Genomic DNA, 23744 nt, shown 5'->3' on the forward strand with positions numbered 1-23744 from the left:
AGACCGAAGTTTGTCTTCGCCAGCGTCTAAGCCACACTGCTTTATGCACCGGGCCGTCTGCCACGGCGGAGAAGGGGAGACGGAGGAAAGGGAAAGAAAACTGCTCAAGGCAAAACTTTTTTTTTTTATCCAATTTGTATTCATCTCCTGAGACTTGGAACTTGTTCTGACAATCCAGCCCAGAATAATTAAGAGCGTTGAGCATTTTCTCACCTTCACAGTGATTTCCCAACATAAAACGTCACCTTCATACAGTGATTGACTGCTGTCTCCTCTCAACCGGTTGCCCTGCCTCTCTCAATGCACACAGCCTCAGAAGATCCCTTCTAAAGGTTCAATGGAAATACAAAAGTCAGAGTAGAAAGGGCGATTATCTCATATCATCTGATTACGCTCTCACTTCAGGCAATCACACTTCTATTCATTTTCACACTCTTTTTCTCACACACACACACACATGCGTACAGACACCACTCCATTGCTGTTTGTAATCAATCCAAGAGCATTGCTGATCATTTTTTATATGCATGTCATTTTCATATATTACACAGTGCTTTGTTTTGCCTGTGAAGAAGATGTTGATCTGCTGTCTGCATCAAGCTGATCATTACTGCATCTACACATTTCCTCTTTCTATCTACAGGAAGCAAACGGTTGCTGATGCTGGACATCCTCACCCACTGTGCTGTGCTTTAGATGATATTCTGAGTGGTGCTGTTGGTACCAGACAGGCTAATCTAAAAGTGGTCACTTGAATAACTCAAACAATAGCGAGACATATGAAGTCAATCTGCATCCTCGGTCTAGAGTTTCGGTACATCAGGCATCAGAATGAGCACATCTGCTCGCTCATAGGAACACACAGGGATGAAAAGAGAACAAAGTCCTTATCTTTGGCCTTCATTGACGTGTAAATAGGTCTGCATGGCTTTGTCCTAGTTGGGAAAGGTTGAATGCCTGCTCATGTACTGGAGGAAAAAAACACAGGGACATTTCTTTTTTTTCTTTCATTCGACGTGTTAAACCAGCTGAGATTCCTACTTCGTCACCATGAAGCATTTTTGTGGATAAACAAGAGTCTCTTCTCTCATTTTCCATTTTGAGGTGAATGAGGGTTTCTGACTTCCAAAAATCCCAGATTTTATCCAGATGAAACTGCGGTCTTGTGGGGGAAAGTGCTACAGGGCTTTGTCTTAGAGAATCTTCAGCTTTTAATAAAATATTTAGTCTGAAAATCCAGCCAGCCGGGCGGTACAGGGTGTGTAGATGTAGGAGCTGGGCTGTCAGCTTATGAATTTTAATCTACTTTTAAGAGAGGAAACACTATCTTACATCAGGCTTAACGGTCAAGTGCAGTTTATTCTGTTGTGCACAATACTTCACACTGTGAGGTTGAAGCTTTGTAAGAGAGTAAAACAAACTTCATGTTTGGTCTGTTCTGTGTCCAGCTGTAAACATGGTTGTGTGTGTTTCTGTACTCACATGTTTTGTAAAGCAAATCTATATTTTTTACATTAGTTGGAAAGATATTTTGGCAAAATGAGGATCGGGCTTGTCCCACCTCTTTAAAAGGCTATTTCAGGGTCTCAGGGTTTTATTTTGGCTACAAACTCCCGAGAACAATGTATTGGGTCGCACATTTGCTAGATGGTCGACTTTCGTCACTCGTAGGGCTTTTCCATTGGCACGTTTGCCCACGCCGAGTCAAACAATGCCGCACTGATTGGTGTTCACCAGTTTTAGCGCTCAGAGTTGTGCCGAGACACGCCCGAGATGGACCATCTCTGGAGTCGTCCCAAAGTGCGCCCAAGCGGATTGCGGTGACGCCTCGCCAACTCTGGCCAACCCGTGACGGCCCCCCATTCTCCCCCTCCAATAAGTGTGTGTTGCGAGACTCGACTCGTGTCTGTGCAGGAGACCAGAGAGAAAGGCTTGTGTGTTCAGCTGTCGGTACTTTTGTAGCTTCCAAACGAATCTGGTCGGTTTGAAGTTCAGTTTCTCTCCTGCGTCCCTCTTGGTACTTTCAGATATGACAGAAACCCAACATTTCCTGATTCTGCTGCTTCATATTAAAGGGTTTGAAGACCAATACATGGGGGACTTTTAATGTAAAGAATGTAGAGGAATTTAAATGTCTTAAAGCCTATTCTTCTGTAAAAAAACAACTCTAATACTGCAGGGAGAAAGATTACAAGCAATAAAAAGAAACAAGGGTCTTTTATTGAGAAAAATACATTTGTATCCACTGTTTTAGAGCTGCTTCTTTGACCACTCGTTACAGTTTCTCTGTTTAAGCCATCTCTACATTTATTCACCCACTTCATGCATTCATGTCAATAGTCACATATTTAACCTATTTAACCCATCTCTGCATTTGATCTGGGGTCATGTCAGGGGAGCAAGTTGTGGTTTGCTCAAAGACACTTAGACATGCGGACAGAGCGAGCTGGAGATTCAACCGCCAACCTTGTGATTTAAAGGACAAACCCGCTCAATCCCCTGAGTCACAGCCCGGGGCATCACTCAATAATGCAGCCAAATGTCAGTCCATCATTCACTTTCTTTTATCTTTGTTTTTGGTCTCCACCAACAAATATCTGGCTCTGCAGCCAAAAATGGCGTTTTAAGAGCCAAACGATCGATCCAAAGCTCTGTCGAGCGGAGGGGAACTGCAGAGTCAGGGGATTATTCTCTACACTAGCGTTATCCGAAGCATTTAGATTAAGTATGAATAAAAAAGGCACGCTGCTTGTCATGCTCCTCAGAGGTCAAGGCATGTGGCATTGGATTAGTTGGGCTAGAAAAGAATGTAGCAGGCTTTGTATTGTGGCTTTTCTTAACTAAACTAGCTCCGTGGACTTCCAGTTTGTGGGATAGATGCTATTTTGATATGAAGACCAAATATAAACTTTTATACACACATCTTTAACTGGTTTTCCGCCTCGTCAGTACCGAACCACTATCTAATTGTCGCTCTTAAGTCCTGCTATGTTGCATAACAACTTTCAGATTTCGTCGACATCCGGTTAAGGCTGATTGCATTTCACACTTGGCTTTAGAATTATTTTCAAATGTATCTCGAGTGGCTGCTTGTGATGGGATTTTGCCTCTGTGCTTATATTTATATATTTGACTTTATCTGTGGAGTAAACTCTGAATGTCCCGAAGACAGAGAATATAAAAAAACCGCTCATCACACACATTTGCGCTCATCCGTGCAGCCACACAAGAGGATTGCTGTGGCTATTTGCATAATGGATAGCGCTACACTGAAAAGAAACCGCTGGATACAAAAGAGCCGTGAAAACACGGATGAACAGAGAGGGAGAGAAGACCTCAGTGGTCGACGTTTGGTTGCTTTGTTGAGCTATATTAACTGCAAACTTGACTAGGTGGTCCTTCTAGGAGGTCAAGGACACATTTGTGTTGATGCTACACTACATGTTAGGATAGATTCCTGACCTGAACATGTTCAAATGTGGCTGCCACAGTCGGGTTCTGATGGGTGCATTTTTCGGGGTGCTTTCACTCCTGTATTTAGGGCCGCCTGCTGTGATTGGCTTGTGTGTGCTGTAACTTAAAAGCCTGCTACTTGTAATTGTCTCATAAGATATGATGGAAATATTCAGAAGGACTTGATGCCTCTGATTAATTTTGCCATATTATTCCAGGAACTCAAACCAATCTCAGATTAATGGAGTGCTTTGAGACCATTTTTATGTGTGGAGAGAGACACACTCGTACTGTCGGTGACTTTGATGTCATGGTGTTGTACTTTGTAATTTACGATTGAGTGATTTTTAATAGATGCTGTAAAGGAGACACTCAGAAGACGACACACTAAAATGAGGAACAATCTGCTGACTGTGGTGTTCCGTGTCTTTGTTTGTTGAAGTACGTAGTTTGTCTGTCTTTTTTTTACGCAACCACAATAAGGCGGTTAGCAAATAAATTAAAATGAGTTTACCCCATCTCTCTTTATCTTGCTCTGTTTTTAGACTGTCAAATTTTGAGCTGTTTTTTTTTTTTTACTGTTAATGTCAGTAACATCGAAGAATCTCACGGTCCTAAAAGTGAAATGACATCCAGTACCATCAATGTGAATAATTGCTTGTGCTTGACGCTCATTACGACACAGACAGTGACTGGGCCATTCCAAAAAAAGCACAAAACCTTGAGCTAGCTGGAGGTAAAGTTCATGGGATCCAAAAAAGGCCATTACTGACTCGCGCATAGTCCATTTTGGATATACAAAGTAGGAAAAAAACTGTTGTAAAAGAGAGTAAAAGCGCCAGATCCACCTCTAAACACTTACACACAAAAAAAAAAAAAAATCTGCCAAAGTGGATCAAATTGAGAAAAAGTCGTTTTGAAACCTTGTCACGTCGTACAGAATTCAGAAAAACAGGAAATTCCTCATTTTCTAATGGTATTGGTGTGACACTGAAATATAGAAATGCATGTTTGCACACCAAACTATACCGTTGGTTACAATAACAAGACATGACAGATTGCAAACCAACAGCAGGCGGTGACACGTGAAAAGTCCATCAAACACTTAAAACTAGTCTGGTGATGGTGTGTATAAATAACAGTGTGTGAGCAGAGCTAAGCAATAACCTCAGAGAGCTGACTTGCGGCCAGCAGCAGTGGCACGACTCCATTTGGCCCATTTGTCAGAGAGCCTCCCTGATGGGAGACTGTCAGTCAACGGCACTGAGGAGGAAGGAGGGAGGGAGGGAGGGAGGGGGGAGGGAGAAGGCACAGAGAAAACTTTAAGAGACAATAGAAAATCAAGGAAAATTGGAATGCACAAAGCGTGAATTGTGTCTTTAACTGTACGTTATGTAGATGTTAAGCATGTAAGTGTGTGCATGTGCGTGTGGGCGTGCTAGTGTGTGCATACGTGTGTTAGTGTGTGTCCGTGGCATGTTTGCTGTCGCCGAGTACGACGTGTGTCTAAGTCGAAGTGACTGCGTGGGGCAGAGAGTGAGCCAAACACAGCCGTGAGCTTGTTACACGCTCACAACAAATTCATGTTGGGCAATGTGCTTTTCATGTCTCCGTAAATCTTATGGAAATGAGAGCAAAGAGTGCCAGAGAGGGCGAGCGTGGTTGAGGGAGGAGAGTTGGAAAATATTGACTATGTGAGAGGAAACTGGTAAAGCCAGAAAGAGCTCGAACACGAGCACGCTTGAGCTTTTTTTTTTTTTTTTTTTCCGGGAGATACTGATCAAAGGAGGACGCTAGAGTCACAAGATAAACAGATCTTAATCAGTGTTTTGTTTATCCGTCTTCATTGTTTGAGTTTTCATTTGATAACAGTTTCAGCAGTCCGATTTCAAGTTTTTGCTTTTTTTCTCATACAATCGTCTTTGTTTTTTATAACAATTAAATAAATCCATGATGATGTTAACTGTAAAAGCTTCACATGCTGTTCTGTGTGTACTTTACTTAAAACTCCTGCACATGAACATAAGGTTATGATCTGACAACAGTGATATAGAATGACATAATCCACTAACGAGTAATATTTCTGGACTTCAAAATAAATCATCCGAGTGATAGACAGAGCTTCAGTGCGTTACCTAAACTAACACCATGTATGACATGGCACTAAGAGAGCAGTATCTGCAAGTCTTAGTTTGCAAGTTTCGCCAGGCATTATTAACCGGCAGTGAAGAGTGACAGAGATGTGGAGAAAGAGGCTGGAATGATATACGATAAAGGTCCTAATGAACCCGGGACCGTGGCAGTAACGTGGTGTGCGTGTTTAGACGCCCCTATAGTTTCCAGCCTTTCTATAACTTGAATCCCGTTTTTTGGAATCCTTCCACAAAATGCATCTTGCTGCTGGCATGGTCGGCCTGGTAGCAGCCTGACCCCACGTGCAGCACACAAGTGCCTTTTAGAAAATTGGCAGAGGACGGCATCCCCCGACTGTCCCGCGTCCAACTCTTCCGACAACTGAAAGACGCATTCCCGTACTTCTCTGCTTTTACTGGCGAGAGGAAACCAGAGACCGGTTGGAAGCCAGACGCTCTGATTGGATTTGATTCCGTTTTTATGTGTCAATTTTTGTCTGACTCAGCTCTCAGAGGAGCTCACTTTGTTTATGCATTACGTTTTATTTTCGTGCACTCAACAGAGTATGGAATTACTTCATTAGGATACTGTAGATACACGTAGACCGGGCCAGCTCTCTGTTCACACTGGCACTTTCCATTCTTTTCTGTCTCATTGCCGCTGGTATACTGCTCTGTCTCCTCTCCTTTTTATATCCAGTCTTTTTCTCCCGTTTTGCAGTCATGCTAACTGACATGAGTGTTGTTTCTAAGGAGAGATCCATGGGAAAAACTGGCACCTTGTTGTGGGTTTTTGCTCATACACAGATATCTGCGCTGAGACTAAATACACAGACGGTTTCGACACCGCCGTCACTACGCCTGTTGTTAACTTTTCACACGTTCTTGGACTTAAACAAATCGACTCAGGGAAATAAACAAGGGGTGAGGGATTAGCGAGACAGAAAGGGAGACAAACAAGAGAGGAAGATGAAAGGAGAGGCGTGTCAGAGTAGTCTATAGGAGTGGACTTCCCTGCTCCGCTTTTTTGTCCCTGTGTAACTCTATAGCCCACATACCAAAGTACTCACTCATTATGTCACTTCAGCCTTTGGGTTTTAGTCTCTCCCTGTTTCACCCTCACTCCCTGATTTTCAATGGTTTTTCCTGGTAATCGCTTGTTAAAAGGTGGACTCAGACTTCAGCGAAACTTTGGCCCAAACACGTATCGTAGTCTTACTGGCTTAACCTCAATCTGCTCTTAAACCGCCAGGCCACCACCTGCTAATGTAGCCCGTATGCATTACTACTAAGTACAGTGTGAGTGATGAGTAACGCAACTCTGAGCATGTTACAGAATCAGAAGACTTAAGGAACGGCATGAGCTAAGGTGGCGATTAGCCACAGTGAAGTAGAAGCACATGACGCGGCCGTACGGTTTAAAGGCGTGCGTTAAACATTAAGTACGTGCAAGTATATTATGTGGATTCCATTCCTTCCATTGAATCGTTTGAAATAATGAAAACACTTTAGAACTCAATGGTTATTCTTGTTCTCATTGGGGTATTCACATTATTCAATTTCACACAGTAATGTGAGGATTCTTTGCCAACAGCAGTCTAGATGGAGAGTCATGCAACTTTGGGTTATCGTGGTCAAATGATGTGTTTGCCTTTAGGCTTCACACAGATTCACATTGACAATTATACTGCATATTTCTGTACGAACTACTTTAAACTGGCATGTAAAGTGGTTGCGCTTCAGTAAGAGAAAAAACATGGGGGGGGGGGGGGGGGGGGGCTTACTAATTGTCATAAACTGTTTGGGAAATTTGCAAGTGACCACGCCAGTCTTAAAAATTACAAGTAACAACACATGACAAAATGTGTCAAACATCTCTCCTCGCCAAGCTTTGGGCCACAACGAACAAAGACAAACTGTCAACATAGAGATTTAATGGCCGTGCTGAATGCCTGAGAAGCAAGAAACATGTGAAAGTAATAGATCGACGTATTTATCCCGTCCTCGACGACGTCGCAGGCTGGAACGATTTGTATCATTTCACTGGATGGTTTGGTTTTGGAAGCCGGGACTCACTTAGCATAGGGTGGAGGAGTGTTGATTCTAACCTGTTGCTTTTCTTAACGTTCCATTGCTGTAATTATAAATAGCTTAATTACAGATTTAAAAAGATGCTAAATAAAGGAAATCACATTATCTGTCAGATCAGTTAGTGGAAATCGGTTAACCTGAAACACAAACTGGCTCATTAAAGGACTGAATGGTCTATTACAGTTTGAAAACAGGCTCTCCTTTTCCAGATTTCGTCTTTGTGGCTCGTGCATTTTGGTCCGGTGAATCTAGAGCACATGTTCGTGCCACACTGTCACATTTCCTGTGAACATTTTGCTACGTTTTTAGCCACAGTAGCAGCATGTGACTCTATGGCAGCGCTGATCTGTCGGTCCGTCGGTGCCCCTCTTTGTTCCAGTATGAAAGATCTCAACAACTGAAGGATTGCCATGAAATTTGGTTGAAGCGTTCGTGGTTGGGAAATGATGAATCCTAATGACTTTGGTGATCCTCTGACCTTTTCCCTCTCACTGCTATGAGGTTGACATTAGTGTTTTTTAGTGAAATGTCGGGTTTGATGCTGATTTAATTCTACTGGAACTTGGTAAACATCTTCATGTCTATCTCAAATTGAATTGTAATAACATTGGTGATCCCTTCACTTTATGTCCAAATTATAATTTCTTTTGGTGCGTATCAATTTCAGTACTTTGGTTTATGACCAAACTCCTTCAAAACTAATGACATTTCCATCAGCCCCAGCTATATGTTGTGTTTAGTGCTACTTAGCATGCTAACCCGCTAAGCTAAGACATTAAACATGGTCTCCATTATACCAGTTAAACATCAGCATGTTAGCATTGTCCCTGTCAGCATGTAGTACACACTTAGAGTCACTTACAATACCATCTTCAATTACGTTTTTTCTTTCAGACACAGAAAAAAAAAGTTTCACAACAGCAGCTCGCCATATGATCTTGTTCTTCTCACAGAGCCCTAATGCCTTTAAAAGACGAGTTAGCAGTAAATGGCAGGAGGAGGGGGGGAGGTCTGTTGTCACCTCTGTGGACAAATGCCGTGCCTGACAAATGTCTGGCCGCGGACAGCAGCCGAAACATGAGAGCGCTGTTCTTTGGCAGGAAGGAGGGAGGGACGTGGGAAGAGTGAAGGAAACATCTCTACTTCCTTTTGCTGTAACCTACCTGGTACCTTTTGTAGTTTGGACATAGTTCTGTGAGGTGACTTGATACTTGCTTGGACTGCTTTTTGCAAATTAAGGTGTTCATATCTCAGAGAAGAGAAAAATGTTGTATAGATAACACTCCCTCTGCTTGGCACTGTAATACACAAAGAATCTTTTTTGTTGTTCAAAGACTAGTCATTTTCCAAGATATTAGCAGTAACGGTCATCCACTACACTGCTGCAGAATGTAGGCTAAGTGCTCGGCAAACTCCGGCTAATGCTTTAAAGCTGGAGTGTGGTAGTGAGGCCCGGCCTGGCCCGGTGGTTTTTGGTCAACCACAACAAGGCCTCCGATTGGCTGGATGGGAGGTAGAGGAATTCGGCTCTCTGAAAGTCTCAACTCCGCCTCCTTTCTCCTCCTCCTCCTCCTCCCGGCCCCGGGCGCTGAAGCACGACGGCATTCCCTCTGCACACACACACACGGTCTCTCTCTCTCTCTCTCCCATTCGTTTTCCCGTATGAAAGGGGCTGTGGAGCGGGGAGTTACACACATTTGAAGACACAGAGCGAGGAAGTGAGAGAAAGCAACAAAAGACAAAGAGAGAACTCTCTTACCCGCTGTTTGTGAGTGTGGGTGAGCTTTTTTTTCTCTCTCTCTCTCTCTCTCTCTCTCTCTCTCTCTCTCTCTCTCTCTCTCTCTCTCTCTCTCTCTCTCTCTCTCTCTCTCTCTCTCTCTCTCTCTCTCTCTCTCTCTCTCTCTCTCTCTCACTATGTGATCCTGAGAAGGGGGAGGACCTGAACCCTGCTAAGAGTCAATACCCCTGCAGGAGTCCACAGGATCTCATACATACATACACACACACACACACACATACTTACTCACAGTGCACTGCAGCTACTGCCGCCTGAATGAGTGCAAAGCAGAAGGAGAAAGAGAGCAAGGAAGCAGGAGTGCGAGTGAGGGGAGGAGGAATCTCTGGAGTTGCTACTTGTTGCTCTTGGTTTTCTGCGCGGATTGAGGATGGCGTTCCTTCTGCTTTCCCTGCGGCAGTGGGACCTTGTCTGAGGTGAGCGCTAGCTTTCCACTCTTTTTTATTATTTTGTTTTCTCTCTCCTTTTTCGCTGTTGAATAATTCTGTGAGAGGTAAAAAAAAAGAAAAAGGGGAAGGGGGTCTGAGTTACAGAACTGTGTGGTCTTTTCTGTTGGGAGTGCTTCTCTCGGTGGAATGGCGGAGGAGGTGTGGAGGGGAAGCTCTTCACGTGCCAGGGAAGCGACGTTATCCTCGCTGATCTCTCAGGCTAAAGAAGCAAAGCAATGGGTAGAAAGAAAGCAGACTTTGTCTTTTACTCTGAGAAACGAGATGTGGGTTGTGGAAAGAAATGTCAGGCTCAGAGACACAAAAGAGCTGCAACATGTGATTCTGAGCTCTGCTTCTACAAGTGGGACAGCAGAAGATGAGGAATGAAAACTTGGTCCAGCTCTCTCTGTCTCCAGACTCCTTTCTGGGTAATGCCTCCCCTTCTTTGGTGTGTGTGTGTGTGTGTGTGTGTGTGTGTGTGTGTGTGTGTGTGTGTGTGCAGTGTCGGGCTGTTTTACCTAGCGAACCATGCAACATAAATGTCACATTTATTCAGAACCTGTGTGTGTGTGTGTGCTCTAGGTATAGTCCCATTCCAACATGCAAAGGCACAAGGCAGTGTTTAAGTACTTTAGCAGTGTGTAGCCCTCATTTATCAGCTCCTGCACGATTACAGTGTTTTCTCTTCACTCCACCACAGATACTAGCTCACTTCAGCGCGCAGCCTCGTCGTCATTCCTCCACCAACATGTGTTTACACGCTGCAGTCGATTACCCGCACACAGAGGTACTAAACGTCAACAAGTCTGTCTGACTTTACAGTAATTGCAGTGGCGTTCTTGTTGATTTGACATTTTTCTGACCTTTTTTAATGTGTGAATTAATCGGTTATTTCAAATTTGTGTAGATTTGTCTCTGCAGTAGTGTAGAGTGTCCGGCCGTGGGGTTGGGCATTGTTGTCCTATTATTAGAGAACGCCGAGCCAGCCAGCAGCTGTGGGGAAGGAAGTAGGCTCGGAGCAGCAGGAGAAGAGGGGATTACTGGGAGCACTGAGCGGGAATTATGGAGCGACTGGAATGGCATTCCTAAGGTGGCAGAGTCACTGGAGAGGAAGATGAGTGTGCCAGAGCATCAGACGGGGATCAGTGTGGATCTTAAGAAAAGACATGAGAGGTTGGAGGTCAACAGGGATCTTGGGCTGAAACACCACTCTTGTAATTGCAGATTACAGCCGTTGAACAGCTGGATAACTTGGTTGTTGATTTATTGGCACGTTTTCTTTATCATTAAATTAATCAGGTTGTTATTTTTCTTCTTTTTTTAAAAATGATACAAAAAGGCCAGTCACACTTTCTCACAACTCAAGGTGAAAATGTGAAAGTTGCTTTTGTTAAACCAACAGTCCAAAAGAGTTTACAGTGATATAAAAATGAATTAGAATTAACAAATCAGCCCGTTGTGTTGACTTCCTTTTAATTAAACACCTCTAGAATCACTATATTGTATTACAGACTACAGTTGTCAGTGTAATGGATGAGCATTTCAGTTTGTATAAAGCGTGATAAATAACATACAACCTAATGTATAGACTTGTCACTCTTTGTAACATCTTTATCTCCGGCTGGCCCGAGCAGCGCACGCTGACCCAAGTGTTCTCAGGCGGTGAAAGTGGAAGGCGTTGTTTGCAGATGGTGATTACTTGGTGATTGACTTGCTGTGATAAACTGCTGCCACACTGGCTAAAGAGATAATGGCATCCCGGTATTACTCCCATATCTCTGCTATCTCTGCCTCTCTGCCCTTGTTTGCCTCCGCTGTGTATTCCAGTCGGGTGTTGCTCACTCCATTTCATTTGATAGATGCAGCAACAAGGCCTTTGTCATCAGCAACTGTTTGTTGCATTTCATTTTTTTTAACATTTATGTTTAAAAGTTTTCAGTCACTTCCTTCCCTACATGTAGCGCTGAATGCAGACTGTGATCTGTTTGCTGCTGTGGAAACTGTTTCATTAACCACTATTGGTAAAGATTCAAGATTAACAACTCTTGTCTTGAGTGTACTTGTTTAGGTATTTTTTTAACTATTGTGAAATCAAAGATGGGGGGGGGAAAGTGGTAATAGAGACTGTGATTTCATTAGAAGTTTTCCCTTTACTAATACATTATATACAGTGTGTATAAAGTGTGTACACGTTGCAAAAGTGGTCAAGAGGGAAAGCAGATGGGACGTTTCTGATTTTCACACTAGTCCACCTAGCAGTGAAGTGTAATCTGTAACACACTGTTTATGTGTATGTACGTGGGGCGGGGGGGGGTGTTGACATAGTTCACTGTATTTTAATATAAAAGTAATTTAGTTCCCATGCTGTCCATAGCGTCTCCACCTCACAAACACCTTACTGTGGCTTAAAGGCTTTTACAAGCACAAGACCTGCCATCATTTCCTCCACTCTCTCTCCCCCCCCCCCCTCCCCCCCTCCCCCCCATCTCTCTGAAGAAGCAGCTATGTAATTAGTCAGCGCCATGAATCACGGACAACTGAGGGGATCTTGACATATGTTTGACAGCTATAAATGTTGGGGCGATTTCACTGTATATGTGGACTCTGGGTGTTTTTGTTGGCTGTGTTGGGCTGGGTACCTTCTGCGCATCCACAGACACACACGCCTTGTGTGTGTGTGTGTGTTTGTGTGTGTGTGTGTGTGGTAAATGAACTGCTTCTTTCAGATTGCATGTTTGGGCAGGTGGCTGCAGCTGGAGCCTCCGAGTGTGCGCTGGCACTTATTGCTTATTAATATCAGAATCAATTAACATTTCATTGTTTTCCGTCCCGCAGTCACCTAATGAGGGCTGTGGGAAAGTGTTCATCGCGCCTTTGTCGGAGCAATTAAGTGCTTACAATCTGAATTCAGGGACACAAAATCCTCGGCTTTCTGTGGATATAAACTGAATTATAAATGATATGTATTTGTTTGTTATAGAAATATCTCAAAGCTCAGATGTTCTGGAGTGGGGTTGTATGAGGTACTTATCTATAATCCTATAACCTGCAGCTGAATACGGTTGGCTCGCCCCCAGCTTGGAGAAGCAGACAGGAGTAATCGCATGGAAGCAAAGCCACGTATTTTAGTCAAAAGAAATTGAACACTATATTTATAATATTTTCACCGTCGTTTCTTGCCATGAGACAGCCTTTTTTTTTTTCCGATGGGGAACTGATGCCATTTTATCCATGTATGCTCTGGCCAAAGCCACAAGACTCCATTGAAGAAAACAGTGTTTTTACCTTGCAGAACATGGGAGTTGCTGTTCTACGTACCGCTGCCTCAATCGGTTCGTCGTTGTTGAGTGACTTTGGTCGGTTCGGATTCACCATTCTGGTGGCTTTGTCGAGAGCATAGAAAACACCTTCTGTTCCCCCCCTCTCAAACATAGACTGTGTATCTGTCTCAAGGCAAGGTAAAGCGCTGAAAATGTTCCAAATATAGCGCTTACCTGAACTGATATTGATTTTAGGTGGGCCTTTCTTCGCCGCCCCGGTCCACAGCAGTACATGTTCTGCTTCTCCAAGCTGGGGGGGGTCTGCCGATCTGCTGTAGGTCATATACTGACTATGGATGATCACCTCCTACAACCCCACTTGAAAACATTCTAGCTATCCCCTCTATGTGCCCTGCTCTGTGGGAAATCTGCTGTGCACATTTGCGCTCCCAAAGGAACCTATCAATTTTTTTGACTTTTTGTGCCATCCTTGCGCTAAACAAGTGTATCTCATGACCTGTTTGTTGTAAACGCACAATATAACAGCTCACGTATTAGCTCTGCGCATGCGGTGCGATTGTGCATTTGTATGCACTGTAGGTGTGCACATGAGTGGAGGAAGCGAGCTTTAAGGCGTCGGCGTAGGAGCACTTTACATATTGATAAGATGACGTCATAATATGTTGATATATTTATTGGCTGTCGTTATTAATCCAGCTGGAGTCCGTATGCAGTCGTTAATAATTGAATTGTGTGGCCCCCCTTTCAGCAGATGTGGCTCTAAACCCCGACTGAGCTCTTCGACATCCCTCGCCCTCCACTGAAGCTGCCAGTCAAACGGACGTATGTGCTCACTGCGTGTCTGGTTGTGTTCACGGCGGCTTAGAATTTGAATAGGCACATCGCAGCGTCAGCATGTACGCCGTAGGCCACCGTGCTGCATGGAGATGTAGTTCCAATAGATGCTTCCACGTTCTAAATGAGTTAATGGTGGTGTGGAATATCTGTCCGTCTGCAGCTGAGACTTTTTGGAGTTTGTCGTTGAAATGGAATGATCAGGTTAAGCATCAAAGAATCTTAGTTTGACATGCTTCATCCAAATAAGATTCATTTTCAAAGTAACAGTTTAAGCTGTGTATCAGAATATGCAGCTTCCATCAATGTCCCAGGAGTTGTTCCATTATTCACTGTCTATTCAGGTTTTTCATAATCACTACTGTCTGTCTCGCTGTTGGTTTAAAGGTTCTCTGTGGGATATTCAGAGCTTTAATGTAGCAGCAAACAACTATTTGCAATGCAAAAATTGAGTGGAGTAATGGCGTCGTGAGCAGATAATTAAGTTACTCTGTGTGTGCTGTGATCCCAGCTGTGCTTTTAAGTTTAAGTAATAATGCAACGATTTGTGTCACCAGTAATGGTATAGCATTGTGGTAATATTTGAATAACACGGCTTGTAAATGATTTGTTCAGGCAGTAAGTCATGTTCACTTTTACATTGTGTGTGATTTTACTGCGCTACCTGTTGCTAGTCCAGTGTTATTCTGGGAAGACGGTTCTGGGAAGTAAATGTCTCACAAGGAGTTGATGATCTGTGTGATTGTGTGCATTTATTTGCATATGTGAAGTTGTTTGTGTTGTGTATATGCAAAGGTGTGAGTGGGCCATCCTGTCTGACAAAGCATTGTTGTGTTGATTCACCAGGAGCCGGACCGCCCGTTGACTTTTCAATGAGTCAAGAGCCTGTGGGTCTCCAGCAGTTGGTCAGTGTCTCCTAGTTTAAGAGTTTAGAATACCGCAAATGCTTTTAAAGTCTGTTTATTCCAGGTGGTAGTATGCAAGTGTTTTTGTGTGTATGTTTGCCATCAGACCTCTTCCTGTTGTTGTTGTTTTTTTCACCTCCCAGTAATGCAGAGTGTCAGAGGAGTGGCAGGTTTTTGCGTTTGTATGACATCACGCACCACATGCTGTAGAACAACACTGTAGTGTGGAGTTGCCTGTTGTTGGGACACTGGAATAACAAGATGGGTTTCATTTAGTTTCTTATTATAATAAGTTATAATAACTGTCCAAATTCCTGTTGATTTTATTAAATATATATTATCTCCGAGCGCATACGTCAATGGCGTTGCGATGGAAAAGAAGCAAAAACGTACGCGTCCACCCGGTTGTCGTGTTTCCATCACTGCTGATCGGACCCGTGGCTGATACATAATCGCACCGCAGACTCATTTGTCCCAGGAATGAATGCAGATTGTAGTTTTTCCCACTAAAGACAAAAGCCAGACGTTAGCGGATGTAAGTGGGTTTTTTTTTTTGCCCAGTGGGGGAGGGGCCATATAGTGTGGCTGCTGGTGTTTCTTGCTTTTGTCTGACTTCTGTTTTAGAGATGTGGTCTTATATCCAAAGCTCAGTATTTAATGTGTTGAGTACAATGTAGTCATTACCGAATACTCTTAATGTGCCACAACTATGCCAGTGAGGAATCTCTGCTAGTCGCTCTTTTATATTTTTCTCCTCACTCTATTCAAAATCTGCCTTGACATTGATGTGTAAACAGGCTTTCATCACAGAGATCCAGATTGACTGGTAACCAATACAATCTGTGGAGACACTGAACACACACCCCCCCCCGGCTGTCAAAATAAAATGGAACTGGACAGCAGAAAAGAGCGCACACTGTCTGCAGTAGTTCTTCCACTGCACGCTCTGAGAATATGCAGGTTTTCAAAGCGGTTAGTCAAGGTGTTGACCTCCTGGAAAAACCCAGCGTGGACAATACAATTGACATGGTCTTCAAGTTTTTTTTTTTTTTCAACTACAAGGCTATAGTTCCATTGCTTCCTGTAAGTGCACCTTCAACCGGTCTATAATTTATGAGGCACCGGTGAAAAAAGATGAAAAAAGCTTGAACTTCAGATCAAAGTCTCGCTAACTCGTCTCATGTCGCTCAGCTTTCACAGACGCCATGAAACAACCATCACGTGTATAAATACTCCCCCCCCCCCCCCCCCCCCACGGCCGGTGGGGCAGCGAGGGTTCACCTGAAAGGATCCGAGGCCCGCGGTGTTTCCACAGAGCAGCGAAGCGATGAATTATTAAACACAACAACAAAAAAAGTTCTTCACTCCGATGTATAGTTGGCCTACAGACATGACTCGGGGGGGGGGGGGGGGGGGGGGGAACTCCCTCCGGACATCCTGACCTTTCTAATCAAGTAAACTCACATTTCTCATCGGCACCGTATCACAAGGCTTTCATGGTTTCTATGGTAACCAGCAAAGGGGATCAGTAAGACGTTCCACGGAGTCAGATCAGCAGAAAGGGCTCACGCTGCTTCCTGAGAGAGGCTAATATGTGGCCTGAAAAGATTACGGACAGATTTTTAATAAGTTTATTTCCTCATAGAGTCAATGACAACACGTACTGTCCCATGAGGGAGGTCGTCCTGATAGCATTGTGTAAGATGCCTTCGTGACACTTTGTAATTGTGTAATTAACCTTTTTAATTATTTTGATAAGCGGTTTGAGTAATTCCAGCTTCCTAATGTGAACATGTTCCGGTTTATTTACCCAACTGTGACAGTAAACTGAATGTCTTTGAGTTGTGGACTAAACAAGACATTTTCTGACTACTTTCATGATGGATTATTGTCCTTATTGTTCTCCGTTTATCAGTTGATTCTACAGTGTTCTCTCTCAGTTTAACACGCACACACACACACACACACATCGTGGTAGTGAGATAAATCATGCTGATGCTGGTGATGTAAGAAGGTGGCCCAACCTGCTGAGACAAAACAGAAAACAGGAAAGCGGGGGAAATGATCTCCACTCCCAAAGGTTCCCCTCTCCCTCCCAACGTACCTCACTTCCTGTCGCATAACTCTCCACTTCGATCCTTCACACAGGCACACACACACACAAAACTACACACAACTATTTGTTAGTATGCAGATATTGAATATAGTCTAAAAGGAGATCATCTACATTTTATATTTCAGGTTCTTTGTTGAACCAACTGGTGGAGACTGCACTGTCCCGGATACAGTTGTACTCCTCCTGTGTCCTGCCCTTGATCTCTCTCTGAATAGCTACGCACATACAAACACCGCATGTATGCCCACACAAAGTTGTCTCTTTTGTCACTGGGGCTGGACCACTTTTGAGGAAAAAAGACACTCCTTGAGTGAAGTGAATGAAGGCGTTCTAATACAGAACTCCAGATCTGTCCCCGTTTCCTCCCTCCGGCCTCGCGGACGACGTCCATTTCGTCTGCGGAAGGACACGGACATGCACACAAACACGCCCGCAATGTGTCTGTGTGTGTTGGAGAGAAAAACGGCGCGATTGCTGTATATATATAGCTCGGATGTGGATTCCCACACCGGATAGATCAGAGGGATGACTACGCTTACGCGCCACGTCGATCAGCGGATAGAGTTGCCTGTTTAGTTTGTCTTTGCTTCATGGTTCGGTTGGTCTGTGTGTGGACTTGTTAGCAGATTGCCACTGGCTGACTTATTGTACTTTTGGTGTGCCATGCTGAAAGCAACTGAAATCAGAAGGCTTGTTGCCAAAACAGGAAATTAAAAAAGGTGTAGCTCACCTCGATCAGCTTCAAGGGTTTTTCCAAACTAAAATATATATCCATTGTTTTGTCATATGGCTCAATGGATCATCTTTTAGGAAAGGAAGGGAGATGATGCTGGCCCACAATTCCTTGCATTCAAGTGACGGCGCAGACCAACGTCACTAACATCGGCCATCGCATAATTATACAGCCTAGTGTGAGGGAAGTCTGTTTCTTTAAGCACAGTGGTTGTATTTTCCTAAGACTTTATGATATCTACTTCCCACCTTTCCTTTACCTCATGACGTTTTCTATTGAGGTCAAGGAAAATGTTCAAGAAAAGGCGTAAATCTTTTGACTATTCGACCGCAGCCCAAGAGTCTACAGTGCTTTTAGCTGAATGCTAACATCAGCATGCTAACATGCTCACTCTGACAATGCTAACATGCTAATAATGAGCAGGTATAATGTTCACCATGTTAGCATGTTGTAAACAGGAGCAGGAGCAAAATATTTGGAAGCTGTCAACAAAATTAAAATCTGAATCCTGCAAGAAATACAAAATAGCAGAAAACTGAACACAACAAACTTTTTGAGTAGTATCCTCCCTGCTGTGAGTTTGTATTAAGCACCGATCAGAAGGATACATTACTGCATGTATGGCTCTGGGGTCCAATCAGGGGTTAAATTGAGCCGGAGCCCACTGGATCTGAGCTCCGCCTCCTGACATCTAAATCGCTCCGTGTCAGAGCTCAGCTCTTCTCCGTCAGTATCGCAGTGTTGTTCCAAACTGGGCTTGAAACATCTGCAGTCACACACCGTCTCGCTCTGACCAAACAAATTCAGTGGAGGCTCCTTTTCCTCGACTTTATGAAATAGCTGTGGCCGTTACACAGCAGTGGGATCGATGCGGGTTGTCTCCAAATTGAGAGAGAGGAGAGGAGTGGCACAGCAGTGGTGACATCATTAATTATTTGAACCTTCTCATAGGGCATTGTGATCTTACGGTGGACTTATTAACTGCAAACACGGAAGCTGTTACACACAGGTTCCAAGTTTATATCGAGGAAATCGTTGTGAACAATGCAGCTGTGCCGAAGGGTCCAAAACTCACAATAGTTAATAGGCCTAAAAATATAAACACAGTTTATTATAATGTAGCTGCCTCAATGCAAAAATAAATTGTTCTTCTTTCGGACAGACATTTCAGTGTTTCATGAAACATCATTTCAACAAAAAAAGAAAAATGTCCTTCACTGAAAATGTATTTTTTGGTGAAGGTCTTTGTAGTTTTAGTGTTGCATTGTTGTCTTCGAGTACACAGTGATTCATGGAGGTGAACTTTTCCACCCCAGAATTCATTCAAAGGGTCTCTTCATCCAAATGGCCAAATAATACATTAAACCATTTTAAAAATCAATACAATACAACATCTCTTTCTAGAAATGGTGCCATTGTTACTCTGGACAATCCACATCCATAGATCCCAGTCTACAGTTTTTGGAACTACTTCTCTACTGTCGACAGCGTGGTCCATTAAAACTGCCCCCTGCCCCCACCCGTACCCAACCGCCACCCAGCCACACATGTCCATTGTACTGTATTGCATGACATGAGTGTGTGTTTGCATTTGTTTTCGAGAGGACCCGCTCTATAAGATCCAGGCTCTGTGTGTTTGTTCATTTGTGCGTTCATGCATATTAAATCCTGCAGCACGTTGACGACAATTAGAAAGATAAAAGCGGGTGCTCGTGTGCCAAACTATGTACACGCAGGTGAGAGCTTGATTAACAGTCGGCACATTTGCACAGATCAGAGGTCAGTGGTTGATGGATGGAGAAGTTCTTTCAGTGCCATTACTTGCCAGCTTCAGCATTGCCTGTATCGCTGCCAAATCCCCAGTCACCCCTCCTTAGTCTCACTCTGTGGGCCACTTACATTTCACATGGCCATTTAACAAGTTATGGCTATTGTTCATATGACAATGGAGTCTCTGTGTCTAAATGGGAAGTAGTGACCCTTATGTGGGCTGTGACTGAATTCCATAAATTCCAGCGTTACAGAATACAACGGCAAACAGGATCAGATATTATGAGGTATGTATATTTAAGCTACCCACTCCATTAAATGCCACGTCTACATATTTTGTCCCACATTTTCTTTGTTGCAGCGCATTTTTCGCGTAGCACACGAGTGTAAATGTGTGTGTGAAAAGAAAGCAATTACAGGAGAGAACTTAGAAATGGGGATTCTTCCTCACTCGTACAAAGAGAGAGGGGTGTTTATAAAGAGCAGCAATAAAAAGCTTAGGAATGGACTAAAGAGGAGGATAATTGAAGCACTACAGTCCCACTTCTGTAATGACACGTTTCGTTACCTATAAAACCGGCTTCCTCTCATTTCTTTTTTTCCTGCATCTTTTATAGCCTGCCCTGTCGGAGCAAAGACTATTACAGATAAGAATTTGGATCAGTTAATGGCGCAATATTTCAGCGCCTTGTATAAACTCTTTACTCCCAGCGGAATGCCGTGTAGCAGGATCGCTTGTCCAAAAAGCAACCGAAAGTGAATATTAATCAAAGTGGGACTATGAGGGCAAATCTATGAGGGCAAAGCGCTGTCGATATACTCGAGCACAAGTGAGATCCACGTGTGTACGTACGTGTGTGTGTGTGTGTGTGTGTGTGTGTGTGTGTGTGTGTGTGTGTGTGTGTGTGTGTGTGTGTGTGTGTGTGTGTGTGTGTGTGTGTGTGTGTGTGTGTGTGTGTGTAGAGTGTGCAAATCAGTCAAGGCAAAATGTTCTTAAAATACCGAAAGTAAAAGTACCCATGCAGTAAAAGGTTCCCTATCAGTGTTGTGCAATGATATCTGATGTTTCAGGATATATAGTTGCTACATTCATGTGTATGTTGCAGGTTTTTAACTCCTTTGTTATACTGTTGGTTAGTTTAATCTACAGCAATCATAATATGCTATAAAATCATTGTATGTAATCGCGCGGATCTTATTTGTGGCCCTGAATATTGACAGTGTTTTGCCCTCATATGGGACACTAAGAGATTTGAAGCTCACTGCGGCAGTTTTTAGTACATCATGTTCACTGAGGCAACGGTGCTGTTCAAGATAAGAGCGTTTTGTAGCACTAAACTGTTTCTTGCTTCTGTTCTTCCATCCCTCTCCCATAGTTGTGTGACCTTAAATGTAAAGGGGAGTTGCCACGTGGATTAAGTAACAAACAGGATTACTGAAATGAGACGGACGGTGCAAACCCGTGGAGAGCGTTCACCGCGTGCGTTGCGTTGGTTCTCGCATGTGCACGTATGAACCTGCTCGTGCCCCACAAGTGGGATCGATGAAGCCTCAATTTGTTCGTCTTAGGTAGAGATGAGTATCCATATGTGAGTGTCTAACCATGCAGTCAATAATCCTTTCCCTTGTGTGTGTGTGTGTGTGTTGTTTTGCTGGTCCCAGTGAGTTTGCAGGCCGGGCGCTTATTTGTTTGATCTACAGGGATTGATTTCCCCGTGTAAGCATTCGCTTAAATGTCAACAACAGACTGTGGGCTATTCTCGCTGTAATCCTTCCATTGTCTCTCTGACGAGCGCTGCACATGGCCTTGCTGTGTGTGCACTGTGTCGCTCAGTGTGTGTGTGTGTGTGTGTGTGTGTGTGTGTGTGTGTGTGTGTGTGTGTGTGTGTGTGTGTGTGACAGACCGGGTAAAAGTGTTGAGGTCGGATTACTGCTGGAGGCACAAGTCAATAAGATGATCAACAGGTAATTAATCGCCAGCTGTTGTGATAATCAAGTCATTAATCAAGCGCAATGAATACCAAACATTGTTTGGCTCCAGCTTTTCAAGTGGGTTGATCACGGACGATCAGACGTGAGGAGATTTGAAGAGATTACCCACGAATTGTGATCGGCATTTTCCACAATTTTCTCGCACAAAAATGAGAAATCAGTTCATCAAGAAAAACAATAACCGACAGCTTGATCAAGTAGCAAGAACCTTTGCTGCAGCCCTAGTCAAAGTTTTTAGTTAGATTCATCTCTATTTCCATGAACACTTTCTCTGTCAAATTTATTTTGCTAATTAATTATGATTAAATCGGAGCACTTTGAGTCGTAAAGTAGCCATGTCTTGCTTGTTGCATTCAATAAAATGCTAACTATGAGCATTGGTCGATCATTTCATGTTGTTTGCGTTGTTGGTTTGCTGTGTTATTCGAGCTGCTGCTCGGTGGACTGGTGTTGGTCCATCTCGTGCTCTTATGATTCTCCCTCTGGTGTGAGCAGCACTATTGTGTTTTGGGTCTATGGGGGTCCGTGAGATCTGAAGCCCACCGGTGGAGGAGGAAGATAAGACCAGAGCTACACAGCCACTGGCTAAGCTTAAATCTGCACAGCCAGACTGCCAATGAGCACAGTAAACCGTTGATACTCAACTGAGAGGTGTTTAGCAGGTTGGTAGCATATTATGTAGAAAAAACGATCACGCTGAGGCTATTTCTTTTTCTTTTTTATGTTATTTATTGTGTTTTAAAAAGCCAGTGTGACGCATTTCGGGGGTTCTATTGGCAGAAAAGGAATATAATATTAATAAGTATGTCTTCTTTGGTAAATTATCATCTGAAAATAAGAATTGTTGGGTTTTTTTCGCTACCCCATTTTAGAATGAGCCGTTTATATCTGCGTGGGGAGCGGGGTCTACAGTAGCCCAGAACAGACAAACCAAACACCGGCTTTAGACGGGGACGTTCATATGTTCGCCTCTTTTTATGAAGATACAGAATCTGTATACAAAGTTGCTTGTGACTGAGCACGATGGCGCATGAACGGCTGTGTGCGCCGCCCCGCTGGGGCACATTTGTTCTGTCTGTGCTCATCTCAAGGGGGCGCTTCATTAGCGACACCTCTCTCATCTCCCTCTCCCTCTCTCGCTATTTATTTATGCTCTTTGTTTCTTTAGTCATAGCTAAAATCATAGCCCCCTCCATATTGCATGTCTGTTTGTCTCCGGCCAACAGTGTCACACAGACTCCTCTGTTCTCTGGTCTTCTTTAATGAGTCCTGCTTGGGATAGTACATTCTGCAGGGTTGGCCTTTACTCTGGGGGGCCACGAGGGAGTGGGAAGCCTGAATGAGAGGAGGAAGAAAAGAAGACATGGATAGATGGCACCAGTCTGTCACCATGGCACCATGGAGTATTACGTTATCATGGTCAAACTTTTTGAGTTCACAGAGAAATTCTTTAATGACTGACTGACTCACTAGATACATGGGGAGTCGTGGCCTTCCTTGAAAAGAAGGCTAACTCATTCAGGGATGTTTTTCGAATTCCCTTTAACTGTGTGTTCGTTAAAGGTCGCCTCAGAGAAGCAGAGATTTTAGATGGGCTTTGATCTCCCTTCGGGACATCAACTCTAATCCACTTTCTTTGTGAAGAAAACATTTGGTGGAGAACAGACGAGCCCCCCTATTATCTGTTATTAGAGAGGGTTGGTTGATTTCTCTGTCCCATCTGTTGGTCCTGTCTCCGCCAGATTTCTGTGGATTAATTCAGAGTTGATTGGACAGAACTATTAAGATGTCGGGTCGGAGCGGGCAGTTAGCCAGCGTAATGCATCAAAGTGGACCACGAGGATGCGTCCGCTATGAAACCATGTGATTACCTCTGTCTGTTTTCTGCGTTGCTGTGTAATCAAAGCCAACGGCAACCAGAAAACTGAGTCAAGTGCAGTGCAGTGCAGTTGAAAGTCTTTTTTTCGTTGAAGCATGTTGCAGTAAATACTGGCTCTGTCGTGTGATGACCCACAGCTTTTCCTGCAGTGTATTTCATGTGTTAAAGACATCTATAGCAACAGGACAGTTTGCAGTGTCATAACAGCATCCGACCATCAGTTGTACATTACCATGTTCTCCACAAGGGGACAGTAGCAATGCAGTTTTGATGTGCTGGTTGGATCATCCTGAGATCATACATACTTGTGTGTATATGTGTGTGTGTGTGTATGT

General features: G+C 43.6%; 1 protein-coding gene across 1 annotated transcript in view; it reads left to right on the forward strand.

Annotated features, from left to right (window-relative positions):
* Positions 1-9754: 9754 nt before the first annotated feature.
* dab2ipb (DAB2 interacting protein b) overlaps positions 9755-23744 on the forward strand; it is a gene marked incomplete at its 5' end in the record, with an annotated part of 100252 nt that continues 86262 nt past the window's right edge. The window contains one exon of the mRNA XM_079179122.1: positions 9755-9887. The remainder of the gene's footprint in view (positions 9888-23744) is intronic.

This window comes from Pholis gunnellus (genome assembly GCF_910591455.1).
Source record: "Pholis gunnellus genome assembly, chromosome: 18".
In the NCBI taxonomy this organism is placed as follows: domain Eukaryota; kingdom Metazoa; phylum Chordata; class Actinopteri; order Perciformes; family Pholidae; genus Pholis; species Pholis gunnellus.